Genomic DNA, 16,510 nt, shown 5'->3' on the forward strand with positions numbered 1-16,510 from the left:
CTACTGACTGATGTCTGACTACCAGAATCACCTGGGAAGCTTTCAATACAGATTCCCAGGCCCCACATCAGCATCACTGCATTAGAATCTTTAGAGGCAGAGGCTGAGAATCTGCCTTTAGACATGTTCCAAAGGTGATTCTGAGGCAGCTGGTGTGGCCACAGTCTTGGTGGTGGGAGTCGCAGGATTAGGTGCCCTTTAGAAGTCTCTTCTGACCAAGAAATGTCTTGAGATACCATATCTCTACTACAATTTGAGATATTATTGTCCCCATGGGAATCTGGAAAGTCAGTCTCTTGTTCCATATTCTCCATGAAGCCTTCCTTACCTCAAACCCCAGCCTGTTAAAGTGAAGAGAGCCTTGAAGGCCAGGAAGTCTTGCAATAAGTTACAGCACAGGAGCGTTTGAACAGTGGCCCACACGGAGTATGTGCTCAATAAATGGTATTTATTCAACCACCTCATTTCACTGAAGCCTAGAGATGGAGAACAACTTACCCAAGTTCCTAGAGCAAATCAGTGGCAGAGAGGGGACCAGAATCCAAGTCTCTAGACTCCAGTCTCGGGCCATCTTCGCCTTGTTCCGTTGTCTTTTGAAGGTCATATTTACCCAAAGATACAAACACCTGTATACCTATTAGTTGTCAGAAATCCATTGTTCATCAGCATCAGTAGGCATCTAGTGGCCCTCAAAATATGTGCCTAGCTTCACATTAACACTATAAGAGATTTCAAAGAGTGCTCTGGAAGTTACAATCCCTGCCCTCAAGATGTGCCCAACAGAGCCAGGACTAGGATGAGGCAAGTGGGCACCTGAGTGAGCACTGCCTTAAATTTCACTTGCCTCACTCTAGTCCCAGCCCTGGTGTTCAGTTTCTTCGAGGGAGACAAGAAGGAGTCAGAGGCCTGAGGCTTGTGGTGGGGCCACAGAGAAGTTACCTTCCTTCTCTGGGCCTCAGTGGGTCCGTCTGTTAAACAAGAGTCTTTGACAATCTCTCAGGGGTGGTCTCCATGGCTCTACAGTTCCCAGGGTCTAAGGAAGGCCTGTGTGGCACCAACCAAACTCAGGAGTACTGATTTCATGGACAGTGGGGTGGGAAGTCAGGGAGCAAGGCCCGGCATGGAGGAGGGTCTTTGTGCTACAGACTACTTTCAAAGGAGGCCTGAGCCTTGGTACAAAGAGCATGATGATGAGAATGAAAACAGTACTTCCTAGTCTTTCCACCATCAGCCTTCTTAGCCTTTGGTTGACTTGTTCCCAGGAATCCTATGTTTTGAAAGATGTTGTTCTTCACCGGGCTGTTTCCTCTTGCCCTTGGGTTAGAGTCCAAATTCCTTAACGCTTCATACAATGTCCTCAAAATCTAGCCGCTTCCTCATCTTTTGCCACGCTCCTCCCATTCTCCCTACCTCAGCTGTTCTGCACTTCTTTTCAGTTCTTCCAACAGGTCGTTCTCTCTTACCTCCAGGTTTTGTCTAGGCTATTCCCTCTGCCTGGAACATTCCACGTTCTCTCTCTTCAACTGGTTCTCTCCTACCATTTTTCAGGTCTCAACTTAAATGTCACTTCTTAAGAAAAGTGTTCGGTTCCTCTTGCTTTATTATAGTCCCTAGATTATTTGACACTTTCTACATCAGCCCTTTGTTGTACTTTATCATCATTTCTTGTTTGTCTGTTTTCTACACTAAATCATAAGGTACACAAAAGATTCATTCCCAGCACTTTGCACAGGGCCTACTACATAGTAGATGCTCGTAAATATCAATTAAAGACATGAATGTCAAATAAAACACTATTTGGCATATAGAATAAGCAGAGCTTCAGGTCAGCATGTGCTAACAAGTTTGGGCCCACAAAACTGGTCTGATTCCAGCTGCTAGTAAGATTCGAGACGTGTGAATTATGCTGAGTGAGCTTATCAGAGAATACTGGATGATTTGCGTTGGGTTTCCGGAAGGATAGGGTGGAGACAGACGCTGTAGAGGAATCATAAGCTAGCTTTGCTCCGAGCCTGAGAATGTGCTCTACTGCATCCCAGACAAGGGGGCACCCAGTACATCTTCACTCTCTCTTTTTGAGACATATACAGGCAGCTCACTACCTACCTGCTTGGTGGGTGGATGGGGGCGGCAAATGATTTAACAGGAGGTTTAAAAAAAGTGCTGATGCTCTGTGGAAGATAGGACATGAGTTAATAAACAAGCAGGGCTGTTAAAAGCCAAAACAATGGAAGCCAGCCCTATCACTGCCGACTAAGCACTGGACTCAGTGATGGGGTCAGCCAGCCCAACTGATGGGTCCAGGAGGGGCAGGAGAAGGGACGCCCAGCCTCCATCTGAAACTTTCAAACAATGGCCCCGTTCTGTAATCAAGAAGGGATTGCAGAACCCAGGTGGGGGGCCCCGGAACTGCTGGTTTCCTGAATAGTTGATCCAGTCTCAGAGCCAGCCGGGAAACACAGAGTCCATCAAGAGGAAAGGTGGCTAGAGCCTTTGCTGTTGAAACTAGTGCCTTCCAAACTCTGGGCCTCAGTTTCCTCATCTATAGAACAAGGACTTAGACAAGTGGATCTCAAGGGCCAAGCATTTGGATAAAAAGAGTAACAGCCAGCATTCACCTAACAACCTATACCTACCAGGTGCTGCCTTAGATTTATTAACTTTTTGAAAAATCTCTGCAACCTCATGAGGTAGTTAACTTTATTATCCCCAATTTACAGATTAGGAAACGAATACATAGAGAGGTTGAGTAACTTTGCTTAAGGTCATACAGTTGGTAGGTGGCAGAACCAGTATTCTGACCCAGATATCTTGTCTCCAGAGCCTTTGCCATTAACCTCTCAGCCTGTGCTATCCAAGATGGCAGCCACTAGCCGGGTGTGGCTACTGAGCACTTGGAATGTGGCTATTCCGAATTGAATGTGCTATACGTGTAAAATACACACTGGTTTTTGAAGACTTAGTATGAAAAAAATAATGTAAAAATATCTTAATAAATTTTTATATCATTACATGTTGAAATGTTTATATTTTTGTATATTGGGTTAAAGAAAATACATTCTTGAAATTAATTTCGCTTGTTTCTTTTTACTTTTTAAAATGCGACTGCTAGAAAATTTAAAATCATATACGCAACTGACATTATATTTCTATTGGACAGCCCTGGTTTAAGCTATGTATTTATAAGAAATTGGTATAGGATTATGGTTGTCTCTGTGAAATCTAGGCTTATCTCCTGTCTGAGGTCCCCAAGACCAGGTCCAGGTTCAGTGATTTGCTAGGAGGGCTCAGAACTCAGTACACAATCATACTCACACTATGACTTATTACAGTAAAAGGTTACACAGCAAATCAGAGAAGGGAAAATGTGCATCGGACAAAGTCTGGAGGAAACCAGGCACAAGCTTCCAAGACTCCTCTCCCAGGCGGGTCACACAGGATGTGCTTAATTCCTCTAGCCACAAACTGTGACAACACATGTAAAATGTTGTCTACCAAGGAGGGTCCTGAGAGTCTCAGTGCTCAGGGCCTTTACTGGGGGCTTGCCACGTAGGCATCCTCTGCCTAGCATGTACCCAAATTCAAGACTCCCAGAAGGAAAGCAGGTGTTCAGCACAAGCCACATTGTTTGTACAAACAATTTAGGCATAGTGGGCCACTCTTATCAGTTCCTGGAATGGTAGAAATCCTCCTGAAATCGAAGTTCCCGAATGCCGACCAAGGGCCAACCGTGCAAACAGACCTTTCTAAGGATAGCAGTCTCAGACCTGCTATATTAACTCCTTTCTGCAGATAGATCTCCCAATTAAACTTCAACAGGACCTGGCCTGGCAAATATTAGGTTTGTTGAGTTTATCTGAAATGGAGTTAATGACTCCCACTCCCTCAAAAGCCCCTTAGTTGGAGGGAGAGATATAAAAAGAAGAAGAGTCCTAGAAACTATCTCATTCAACCTTCTCATCTGAGAGCTAAGGCTCCAAGAGGCTGAGTGATTTGTCCAGGTTCCCACAGAAAACACAGGCATCTACAAAAGTCATACCTAGGCTGGATACAGTTCTGTGCTTTAAGTCAAAATGTCTCTTCCATTCTCTTGTATGTCCTTATGTGTTGCCAGAACCCAAAACGCGTACCCTTTTTCCCATTTCTTAGTAGCAAGGGGCCCTACCTATGTCTCTGCTAGCCTCATTCCACCTACGCTCTATCCTTTCCAGGTTATTGTTAGATGGGAGACAATAGTGCTGGAGTAGCAATACAACCTTCATACACAGTAACTAAACAGTGAACAACCCATATCCTACTTCCTATGGGTTAACTAACAACGCACAAAATCAACGAGGACTAGAGAGGACTAATAAACTCTAGAGTAGGACAACCAGATTGGGTGGTAGTTTATCATCCCTCCTGCCTGTCTTCTCCAAGCATGACCACAGCTAACAAACTGCCAGGTCAGGTCCACATCATTCTGACCCCTTCCCCCAACTCAGAAGGTTCATGTCAACGGCACTTGTGAGGTATACCTGAGAAAGTTTTGGACTGAGAGTCTGGAGTCCTGATCCTATCTCGGTACGTGCTGTAGCCTTGGACTCCCTGCAACTCTGAAATGAGGAAATTAGAATTCTGAGATTTTGTCAAACCCAGTCAGTCTGCTGTGAGCATACAGTTTCTCATGAACTGACCCCAGGGGAGGAGTCCCCAAGGACAAATGGGGTAGCGCCCTGGAGAGTCTGCCTACTCAGGGCTGGGTTACAGTGTGAGGGTAGACTGTAGGTCAATCATGTTGTCTCCTCCTTTGTGGCTACCATCACCCTCAAATGGTTATTTTGAGTTTCAAATGAGCTAGGACATTTAGTTCAGATTCTGCATATTACCACCCCCATCCACATCCCCTGCAAGATGAAGAGGTGGGGCCCGATGCCTCTGGGGCCCTAACCTTATTTAGACACATTCTACCACTACCTGGGTGGGTAACTTCAGCTAAAGTAGATTCATCCCTCAGGGGTGTGACCCTCCCCAGTTGTTAAATGGGGTCGATAATTTCTGCCCTGCCTGCTCTGTAAGCCTTTTAGGAGGCTCTGATAGAGTGTCAGAGCTGAAAGACACTAGAATATGAACTCCAGAAAGGACAGAGGCATTGTTATTTTTTTTCCTTCTAATTCATTCTTTGTCTCCAAAGCCATGTCTTGCCAATGCCTTTTCCTCCTATTATTGAGCTCTTAAACTTACTAAGTATTTAATAAGCACTTTAGTAAGCAACAGGTGTTTGTTGCTTTATTGTTTATACATAACTATGTGCTATAAACTGTGTCAACTGCTGAGGCTTCAGTGATTCAGAGAGGACAAGACGTGATTCCCGCCCTCAAGGAGCTCACAGTCTGCTGGGGGGACAACAGTAAACCGGCTGCCAAGGGTGATGGATGCTGTCATAGGGGGAAGTGGCAGCACAGAGCGGGATACCTAACCCAGCTCAATGGCAGCAGGATCAGCTTCCAGGTGGAAGTAACCAGTAAGCTGGGAAGGAGCAGGAGGAGGTAGCTGGACGTGAAAGAGGGAGGGAGAAAGGGAAAGAGGATCTGGAGCTGAAGGAACCACCGCATCAAAGGCTGATTGTCCCCTTCCAGCTTTGATACTCCATGTTCTTGTGGCTGAAGCGGAGAGTTCAAGGCAAGAAGTGACAAGAGATAAGGCTGGTGAGGTGAACAAGGGCAGATGGAGATGAGCTTTGATGGGCTTTGGGACTTTATCCTGAGGATAGTAGACAGCGGTAGTCCCCTGCCATCACTTTGTCTTGTTATTCTTTTATTACTTCTCACTATTTTAAGTGGTCTCATTCATTTATTTATCTACCTATTCATGGCCTATCCCATTCTTCTCCCAACTAGAAGGTAAGCAACACGAGGTCAGAGATCATGGTCTGGTTCATTCTCTGCTGTTAACTGCAGCCCCTAGAAGAGTACCAGGCACATAGAGGGTATTCAATAAATAGTTGTTTAAGAATGAACGAATGAATGAATGAGAAAAGGGAAGGGGGGCATAGATTTGGGAGTGTCCCTTAAGCCTGTCCTTTACCTTTTTTTAGGGACAAACCTCCCCCTCCTCGCCTAGTCGGTGAAGAGCAGGTGAGGGTGAGAAATGGGCCAGAGAGAAGGATCTGGGTGAGCTAACCCTGAAGCTGAAAGCCTGACCAGCTCTGGACATCAGTTCCTTTTTCTTAAGGGGTCTGTGGTCTATGAGAAATAACCTGGCTCTCACACTGAACTCCAAAATATTTTAGGGCACCTAGGTCAGACTCAGTCCTTGTCCCACCTTTCAGGCTTTGGTCTCTCATTCTCATAGAGGCTATCAGCCCAGAAGGATCCTTAGGGATGATCTAGTTCCTTGCTACTCAAAGTGAGGTCCTTGGACTCCACTGACAGACATTCCCACTGCTGCCCACCCTACTCCCTGTTCTGATCTTTGCCTTCTAGTGTAACAGGGCGTTTGAGTTCTAGTTCTGGCTTAGCTATATTTTAATTAGCTATTGACCTTGGGTAAGCAATTCTTCTCTCTAGGCCTTAGTTTCCCCATCTGCAAGATGAGACTAATAATAATCCTACTTCACAGGATTATTGTGAGGATCAAATGAGAAAATCCCTCATGCTCTTCTAGTAATAATAACTAACAGTATATGCCAGGAACTGTGCTAAACACTCTAAGTGCATTATCATACTTGATTCCCACTGCCTCTGTTTTACAGATGACGGAACTGAGGCACAGAGAGGTTGAGCAAATGGTCTAAACCACACATCTGGTGATTGGTAGAACAGGGGCCTGAACCCAGGTCTCGCTCCTGGGCCCTCACTCATGACTACCTTGCTGTTTTGCCCATGTGTAGAGCATTTTACGGAGTACACAACCTCCCTTCACATCCATTACCCAAACTGGTCCCCGAGGATCAGCTCTGAGGGGAGGCACTATTGTCCTCACACTTCAAATGATAATTCTGAGGATCAGAGAGAGGATTTGCCCAAGGTCACAGCTTGTACAGGGCAGAGCTGGGTGATGAAAACGGGCTTTCTGACGCCCCATCAGTGACGCTCCACCATCACACTACACATTTAGCCAGCTACTCCACATGAAATAGCTTTGAAACATAATCCATATAAGTGTAAGAAATTCTTTTTAACCTTTTCCTCCTCCTGCTCCTCATCTTCTTTATCAGGATGGCTCCTATTTTAAAGGTCTTGTTAAACAGTTGCTATGGGGAGGCATTCTTTCTCTGGCCCAATCTGTTTCTCTTAAACCCACCCTCGCATACCCTCCCTTTTGATCATGGTGCGGTGGGAGCAGCATTGAGCTGGGACTAGAATACCCGGTCCTTGTCGCTCAGACCTTAATCCCCTCATTGGGTATTGTCTACTTACCTGTAGAAGGAGAGGGAGGAATGTGGACTAGACGACCTATAACCTCTTCTGACTTGAGTCCATCTGCGCTCCAGCTAATGCTAACTGGTTCCCTGCATGGGCAAGGCCGATGAATCCCTAGGGGAGAGAGAATCCTTATGCATGCCTGGTTTATTGTACCCTCCTAGATGGTACATTTCTCCAAGCAACTTTACAGTCTCTTTCATGTTTAATCCCCATTCCTAGAACCACACTTCTGGCCTTTCCCTGCTCTTGGTTCGGTCAGGCCCTTTGAATAGATTACTAAATCCAGCATCTATTGTACTCGGGAGGAGTACAATTGTCAGCTTGATATTCAGTGTTTAAGTGACCATTACCTTCATTGAACTCTATGACTACAAAGCCCTGTGACGGAGGAACTACCATGGTATCTATTCTACAGATGTGGAAACTGAGGCTTATGAAGCCAAAGTGACTTGCCCAAGGGTCACAGTGAGCCATGGAGCTAAACACTGAAATGTAGGTCTTCTGACCCAGGTTTCATTCTATCCATCCATTTTAAAATGCATTTTTCATATATTTATTGATCACTGACTATAGTCAGGACCTGGATTGGCATTGTGTATATTGTAGTGAATATAACAGATGTGGTTCCTGTTTCTTACACTACATTATTATACTACTTATTGATAAATTCTTATCAACTATAAACTTTGTTTTTGAGAGGGAGAAGTTCTTTTTCAGGTTATGCCTTTCCTTGCTTCTCCTCCCATTTTCCGTTTGTTCACAATCCTCCCATCCATGTCAAGGCTCTGGCTGAAGTTTGGGCAAGCCAGGCCCATAAGCTTCACCCCAGGCTCTAAGCCCTCCTTCCCTGCCTCTTCCAAAAACAGCTTCTGCTTTCCCCCTCCTCTGGACAGCAGGACCATACCCATTGTGTTCAGAGATGTTATCAGGCCTGGCGTGTGGCAAAAGGTACCTGGAGAAGGGCTCCCCCTTCCCCCAGATGCCCAAGAAACGAGGGAGCTCATTGTTGAGTTTGAGGTGATCTTCCCCAAAAGGATCCCCCAGACATCAAGAACCATACTTGAGCAGGTTCTTCAGATAGAGCCACCTATGTTCCCCAAAGACTGACCAGGCACCTTCCCAGAGTTCCAGGATTTCTAGACTGTTCCAACAGTTGTGGACCTGTAAGAGGGCCCTGGGAGGGCCCAGGGAGGGCTTTCGTACTGCTGAATGTTTTCCAGAGAATATATTACAATCTCTCAAAGTCATAAAAGAAAAAATCAGTGGAGACAGATGCATCGAGGAAGGGCCCCTAAAAGAAAGGGCTTGTTCTCCCACATAGGGTCTGGTCTCTCATCAGGGCTTGTGGGTCAGCACGAACAGGGTTGGAAAGATACCAGCAGCCCAGGCTCCTCCACTGGTGTCATCTGTTTTGCCAGCTCAGTCAGACAAACGAAAGATCTTTGTTTTGGGGGGTTGTGGATTGAGCCCCAGTTAGGGACAGGGAAGCATTAAAAGAGTCTTGCATGAGAACCCTGGCTTTGGCATCAGAGAAACCTGGATTCAGATCCCAGCTCTGCCTCTTTCTAGTTGTTTCACCTTGGGCAAGGCATCTTACCTCATCTTTAGAAAGGGGTTTTGTATGGACTGAGATAATGCTTGTGAAAACATTTGGGATAGTGCTTGGGATATATTCCCTCCTCATAATATGGTTATTATTATTAAAGTATATCAGCCATGGAGTGGGTGTCTGACCTAAGCATCCCAGAGGGCACGGAGCCTGGGTTCTGACCCTCAGCATCCTACCACGCCATTGCCCCCTCAAATCCTTCCCTCCCTGCATATCGCCACCTGCAATTCTACAACTCATGACAGCTCTGTGATCTCAGACCAGTCCCTGTGGTCTCTCTGGTCCTCCCGCCCTGCCTGCACCATGAGAAGTTGGATTAGACCAGCTTTAAGGATTCCATCTGGCTTTGAAAGTCTTTGACTAGTTTCCTAGGGTCTCTCTGGGACAGTCAAGTACTTTGTTTACAAGATTCTGATCTGGTCATATCCAGAGGTCAACAAAGAGGAGGAATGTGAGGTTTCAGGACTTTAGAGAGAATATCTAGCTCTCCCCAGGTGCGCACACCCCCTGCTCTACCTCTCCATTCACACATAATAGCTAAGATTAACTAAGTGCCTACAACGGGCTAGGCTCTAAGTGCTTTGAACAGACTAATTTATTTAATCCTCATAACAACCCTATAAAGTACATATAAATTTCATTTTAAAATTGAGGAAACTGGAGCATAGAGAGGGTAATAACCCAAGCTAGTAAGTGGTGGAGATGGGGTTCCATCTCAGACAATCTGGCTCCGGGGTCTGCACTCTTCGCTTCTATCTCACACTACACTGAAGCCCAGAGAATGAAGGGGACTTGCCCAAAGTCACACAGCGATTTACACAATGATCTCTGATCATTAAGCCCCTGGAAGAGTCAGACTGAGGGCAAAAATAAGCCAAAGCTTAAACTATCTTGGCCTCTCCCTCCATTCTACATCCTCTCTTCACCCCCAAATCCTGTGGACTATTTCTAAAAAGCAGAGAGGCCTAGGGTGTGGCCTTGTGGGTAAGCACCAAGGCTGGCCAGGCTGGGCTAGCCCCACGTGGTCAGCCCTCCTCAGAGCTAAGCCTGGCTCCCTCTCCCACCTGCCCAGGCAGCAGAAGCACAGTCAGAGGGTGTGGAAGTGCCCAGGGTAGAGGTGGGGGCAGAAGAATAGAAAGGTAGAAGGGCAGGGGCCAGGATTAGGGAGAAGGAATGGGATGGAGAGGAAAAGGGAAAGACAAACATGTTTTAAATACCTACTATGTGTGCCATATACAGTGCTATATACCCTCCCACACATCCTGCGAGGAGGGCCCCATTATTACCCCCATATTACAAGGGAGGAAACTGGGACTCAGAGGGATGAATTACCTGCCCAAAGTTATCGGGTGTGTCTACTGTGAAAATATGTCCTCTTCCCACTATAGAAGAAAGGAAAGCAGTGACAGGAGAAGGGAAAGAGGAGGAGAGCCCTCATGGGAGAAGGAAGAAGGAAGTGGGGGGTGGGGGCCTTGGGGCTCTGCCCAGCAAGGGCAATAGGCCCAGAGTTGTCCTTGCATCCCAGACGGCTCACTGGGGGAATATTTATGGGAAACCTCAACATTCAGAAGGAGCGTGACCTCCCGGCCTGTCTGCTCCTGCCCCGTGACTGCTCGGGCTATAAACAGCCTGTTTACTAAACCCAGGAAACTGGCTCCTCTGCCATTTAGCTTTATCTCCTGTGATGGGCGGGCTTGGAGAGCAGGGGGTGCCTGGCCAAGAGTTTCTACACTGGGAGGAGCGGCTGCTGGGAACTCAACGATCCTTAAAGAGCTGGGACAACAGAGGCCACAGAGAGCACACATCCTGTGCGTGTCCACCTCTTGCACACTTGCTGAGGCCGCACAGTGGGTTAATGGGCCCTAAAAACCCTGCACCCAATGTTGGCCATTTTAAGGGAACTAAAGCTTGACTCATCTCATTATTTTCCCTAATGACCCCCATCATTAGAGCACTTTGGTGAAATCAAATGAAATCATAGCTATAAAGGCACTTAGTAAACTGAACCCCCTGAGCACCTGAGAAGTTGTTCCCTAGTCCAGTCTCTCCCAACTCCCCAATCCCTACATCTCCCATTCAATCCCTTAAGACAAGCTCACAGACTGCGACACACACACACTCACCCACCACATGCTTAGCACCACACACCAAGTCTCAGCTGTGAATACATAGTATTGACCTACGAGGTTGTTGGAAGGATTAAACCAGATACTTTCTGTGAAGTTTAGCACCATGCTTGGCACCTCTACTTGCTCAGTGAGTGTTAGCTACCATCTATTCTGGATGTCCTTCGAAAAATTCCATAAAAGGAATTTATGGGAATTTATGGGAATTTATTCCCACAGCAATGCTCTTACAAGTGACCTGAAATGGGAATATTTTTGAATGGGGGACAAGAGACAAGGCAGGTATTTCCTGTGGCTGGAATGGAAGGAACTGGATTTCAGAGGCAGCTTGAAGGATTGGAATGTGAACACCAAGAACATTGTGGAATTTCTGGGAAAGGGAGGGCATGTCCAAACACACGAAATGGATGAAAACTCTTGGGATATTTACCACTTAGAAAAGAACAGAACAAACACTGGCTCATTCCAAGGCAAGTGGCGAGACATGGTGACCTTTCAAGGACACAGGAGCTTGCGGCTGTAATGGAAAGGTGTTGAAAACAAGCTGAGTTCACAGGGCTCATCCTGCTGGCTGCCTCTGCAGGGTTGGTGAATGCGGTGGACCCCCCCCTCCACCTCACACTTCCAGAAACTTCTCCCAGTGTTCCCAATAATATCGCCCTACCCAGAGTCTTGACATATGTCCCTGTCTCTTCTATTCTCTCTTCTTCCCATTGAATCTATATTTGTTAATAGTTTGAGACTTTTTATTCACATAGTATATGATTACATTCTTCTTGTAAAATTAAAGCTTGACAAATAAGGTTAAAATCCCATTTTACCCTTCTGCTCTCCATGTTTGTCACAACTCCTCTCCTCTAGCATAATTAGCAGTGTGTTTATCTTTCCAGAATTTTCTCTATGCACACACACACACACATACCATTTAAAATATGTGACAGCATGTTTCGTTTGACTTTTTTCCTTCTTTTTTCATAAGTAGTATTACACGTTATTATTGTGCTACAACTTGCTTTTCTTACCCGCTATTTTTGGACATCTGTCCGTGTCAGTATTTTTAGTCTACTTAATTTTTAACCACTGCACAGTGTGAATGTTTTATGGTTTATTTACTCGCTCTTCCCCAGATCCAGGCTTTCACTGCTACAGGCGATGCTGCTGTGAACATCCTTCATACACCTTCTTGTGCGTGTGTGATTCTATTTCTCTACGACAGAAATCTGGCAGTGGAATTATAGGTTATCAGGATATGAACATCCCCTGCTGAATCTTAAGTATAGATTCTCCCTGGCCAGCTCTGGGGGTCATTTCTTCTGATTTGCAGGTACCACATCTAAATCACCAGCTTCCTACTTCTAACTCCCCACTGAACTTCTCCACCCAGACAGAGGTCCCTCAGGTTCTTCAATCTCATGTAAGAGAAGTGACCTCATCTCTTCCCTCCCTGCAGCCCCTCTCCTGGTGTATACACGCTCACATTCTCCCAGTTGCCCAGACATGGAAATCTTAATCATAGTTCTCTCCTCAGCATCTAATGAAATGTCAAATCTTGTGGATTTTATCTCAGTAATGTCTTTCAGTTCTCATTCTTTCTCTGGTTATCATTGGCCAGGATTATTCTGATAATCCCCTAACTAGTCTCCTTGTTCCCGTATGCAATGCACCAAATTAATCTTCATAAAGCACAAGTGATGTCATTCTCTTTGTTACTTTCTCCTGAATACAAAATACAGTAGGCTCTCCTTGGCTTGCTATTCACAGACTTCTCCAGTCCGGCTCAATGTTCTCCTGCTAGTTCTTCTCTCTTCAGATTCCGCCTCTCTCACACTCCAGGCACACTAATCCCTTTGCATTCCCAAATATTCCCACATTTCTTGCCTCCAAGACACTGTTTCTGTGTTTCCTCTCCTAGAGGTCTTTCTCTGAGCTCTGCCTGTTGAAGGTCTACCATCCCTCCCACGTCCTGCCAAACTGACATTAAGGATGTGGGATCCAGCGTTCTGCCACAAGTAGCCAATTTCCTAACCTCTCTGACCATCAATTTTCTTCTCTGTAAAAAGGATATAATACCTTCCAGATCTATGGGGAACTTTTAATGAGATTATACACATAAAGCACTTAGCACAGTGCCTCTTGCAGAGTAAATGTACCTTACAGAGTAAACAAACCTTAGCTCTGATTGTTATCACGCCTCTTTTATAAAGCTGGGCCCAGCCTCACTGTCAAAGTGACTCTCCTGCCTTCCCGGGCTCTCTCTATTCTGGTGGGCATTTAGTCATTCAGTTATTTATGTATAACTCTGTCCTCACACCTGGTAATGACCCCCTGAGAGGCAGGGATCCTCTTATTTATTTCTGCATAGTGTCCAGCACTGTGCCTAGAACTGGATTGAATGTAGGGAGAATGTGGTACTGCTGTCATCTTGGGAAGTGCAGGGAAATGAAGAGAGCCAGCTGTATGCAATCAGAAGACAGCTCTGAATTCCACCTTGCACTCACTGGTTGGTGAGAATCTGTACGTGTCACCTCCTCTCCCCACACCCAGTTTCCTTATCCATAAAATGGGGAAAATGCTAATACCCGCCTCACAAAGTTGGGGTGAGCTTATGGATGCCAAAGAACTTTCTAGTTGTTTTTTGTTTGTTAAAGCTTAGCTTGTCTTCTCACAGTAGCCTGCTTCCCCCTTGTGGATAAAATTCAAATTGCATATTAATATCAGTCAGTATAAATAATCTAGGAGCCAGAGGTTTATCTCAGCATTGTTTATATTACTGAAAAATTGAAAACAAATCAGACTTCCAAATAGCAGTTTGCTTAAATATATTATGGTCCATCCACACAGGGGAATGTTATCGAGCCATTTGAATATAATGAAATAGATGTCTATGGTGTACTGCTCAGTAAAACCCTGAGTAAAAATGCCCCATTTTTGTAAATATCTATATACGTATGAAAGGATAATACCTTAAATGTTAATAGTGTTTATGTTGGGTAGTGAAATTCAGTTGATTTTCTCTTTCCTCTTTATAGTTGTATGTCTGAGTTTTTAACAATGAGCATGTGTTATTGCTATCAAAAGAATTTAGCTCCTTCAATTGTGAGGGAACCTATCAGTAAAATAAGAAACCCGTTAGTGACCTGTTGTGACAGGCCAATCTGAGTCAGGGAGTGCTCTGAGTAATATATTTAACAAATAGTTCATGCTCCAGTACAATACATGCACACACACAATAAACTAACGTTGAAGTCAACCGGAGATGCGTGGACCTCGTGGAGAGGCAGTGTCAACAATCACTTATCTGCTCCCTGGGGCTGCTCCATGCAGAGAGCCCTGGGCGGGAGAATGTGGGAACGGCAAGCCAAGGAGAATAAAGGGTCCGAGACTGGAGTTCTAGGAGCATCTCAGAAGTGGTTTGATGGTTGCGGTGTATCTTGGCCAGACAGATCTGAAGTCCTGAATCTGACTGTTTGTTCCCAGCCCCAGTCAGACTCACAGCCTAGACAAAATCCTAGAACCGACACAGGCCTAACTGGAGATACTTACAGGTGAGAAACAGTCTCCTCCAGGGCTCACAGTGTGGACTGGGCAGCAGCTAAGTGTGAAGAGGCCGAATATGGTAAATGTTGAAGACTAGGAGCCTGTGAAGCTCGGGAGACAGGAACAACCTCCTGGTCAGGGGGTTGGGAAAGTTCCTGGAGGAGGTGGCAGATAAGCTGGCTACACATTTGTTCAGTGTTTACTCAGCATTTCTCAAAGCTTTAGCACCAAAGGGCCACTTAAAGGACATCCAGAGCATATGAAGACTCCACATTTTAAGTTTTTTATTAATCACTACTTAAAACAAAATTTAAATTATAAAAAACATAATACTCTCACATCAGCGAGAGGGATGACATTGTTTTCAGTCTTTAACCAGGGTCTGTATTTCCGGCTCCATGAGAGAAGGTCCGTTCCACTTCCAGTTGTATTCTTTTCTTTTACTTTCTCCTGTTTTAGAAAGTCTGAACTTAAAACTGTAGGCCATCAGTTGCTATGGAAAACAGCATGGTGGTTCCTCAAAAATTTAAACATAGAATTACCATATGATCCAGCAATCCTACTTCTAAGTATACACCTAAAAGAACTGGAAGCAGGGACTTAAATTTGTGCTGTTAACCACTGAGCTATACTACCTCCCCAGGTGTCCAGGAAGCTTTTTTAAAAGTTTTAACTTGAATGACAAAACCTGATCCCATTAGTACCAGAGGGCAAGTGAATGTCATAAATGAGGTTACATTCAGTGGCTCTGGGAAGAAGAGCTATTTATAGAGCTAAGAATATAAGGGGCAAGCTTAAGAGCAGGTGCTTGGTGACTTCACTGCAAACATAATTATGAATTTATGAGATTTCCACAGCTTGCAGATATTATCTTGATTTCTCAATGTTCTGACAGAAGGAAAGGGCAGGAGGACACTGTCATAAATCCCGGAGTGGAGGCGAACTCTGCTGCTTGTCCAAGTCTGTGACTTAACTCTGAGATCACACTCCCTGTTTAGTGCAGAATGAGGCTCTCCTGGTGCTCCTTGCCAATTGTTCTGAAGGGGGCCAGGACTGCAATAGCTCCATGCGCATGGGGCACTGGTAAGCTCTCGTGTGGGGATCAGCAAGCCATTGGTGTGGAGGAGTTAGAGGACTAAACTAGGCTAGGACAAAAACCTCCATTTAAACCAGGCTGTTGGGCAGTGTTCTTCCCTGGCTGACAATCGCCAGATGGGGGCAAAGTTCTGGAGAAATTCAGCACTTGTTTGGTATCTTCCACTGGTTTCAGAAGGTGAGTAAACCCTGTGGATAAAGTGCATATGGGTTACCTTCTGCTACACGGCAGAGAGGTTCTGGGGTGGATGACAAATTGACCACTGGGCCTTCAGAACACTTGTCCATAGATACACTACAGAGACCTGGTGGGTGTCATTCCAGGCTGTCCCCTACATGCCTCCAAAGCCTGAATTCTGGAACCTACTAGATGGTGATCAAAATGAACACAACTTGAGATATTCTTTCAGGGGCCAGTAAGACATCAAGCCCCCCTGCTTTCCTCCTATTACATTCTCAGGTCTCTGCTCTTACAGCTGTCTTGTACTTTCCTTCACTTTCAACAACAGGAGCCCAGGTTCCTAGTACTTTATTGATGGTGCCTTGCACTGACTTGGAGAGACAGACTCTTCTTCTATTCTTCAATCTTGTTCCTCTTTTGAATTTCAGTCTTAATTGGAGTCAGTGGCTCACCAATCAGTTTGGAAGGTACATGATCATCCAGGGCTTAGAAAGTGAGGTTTTTGTGTCTTGGACCATCAGCTGCTTCTTCTATCTAGATACGCTCTGAAAAGGAT

Source organism: Ceratotherium simum, chromosome 4 (genome assembly GCF_057802395.1).
Source record: "Ceratotherium simum simum isolate JZ-2026a chromosome 4, ASM5780239v1, whole genome shotgun sequence".
Classification (NCBI taxonomy): Eukaryota; Metazoa; Chordata; class Mammalia; order Perissodactyla; family Rhinocerotidae; genus Ceratotherium; species Ceratotherium simum.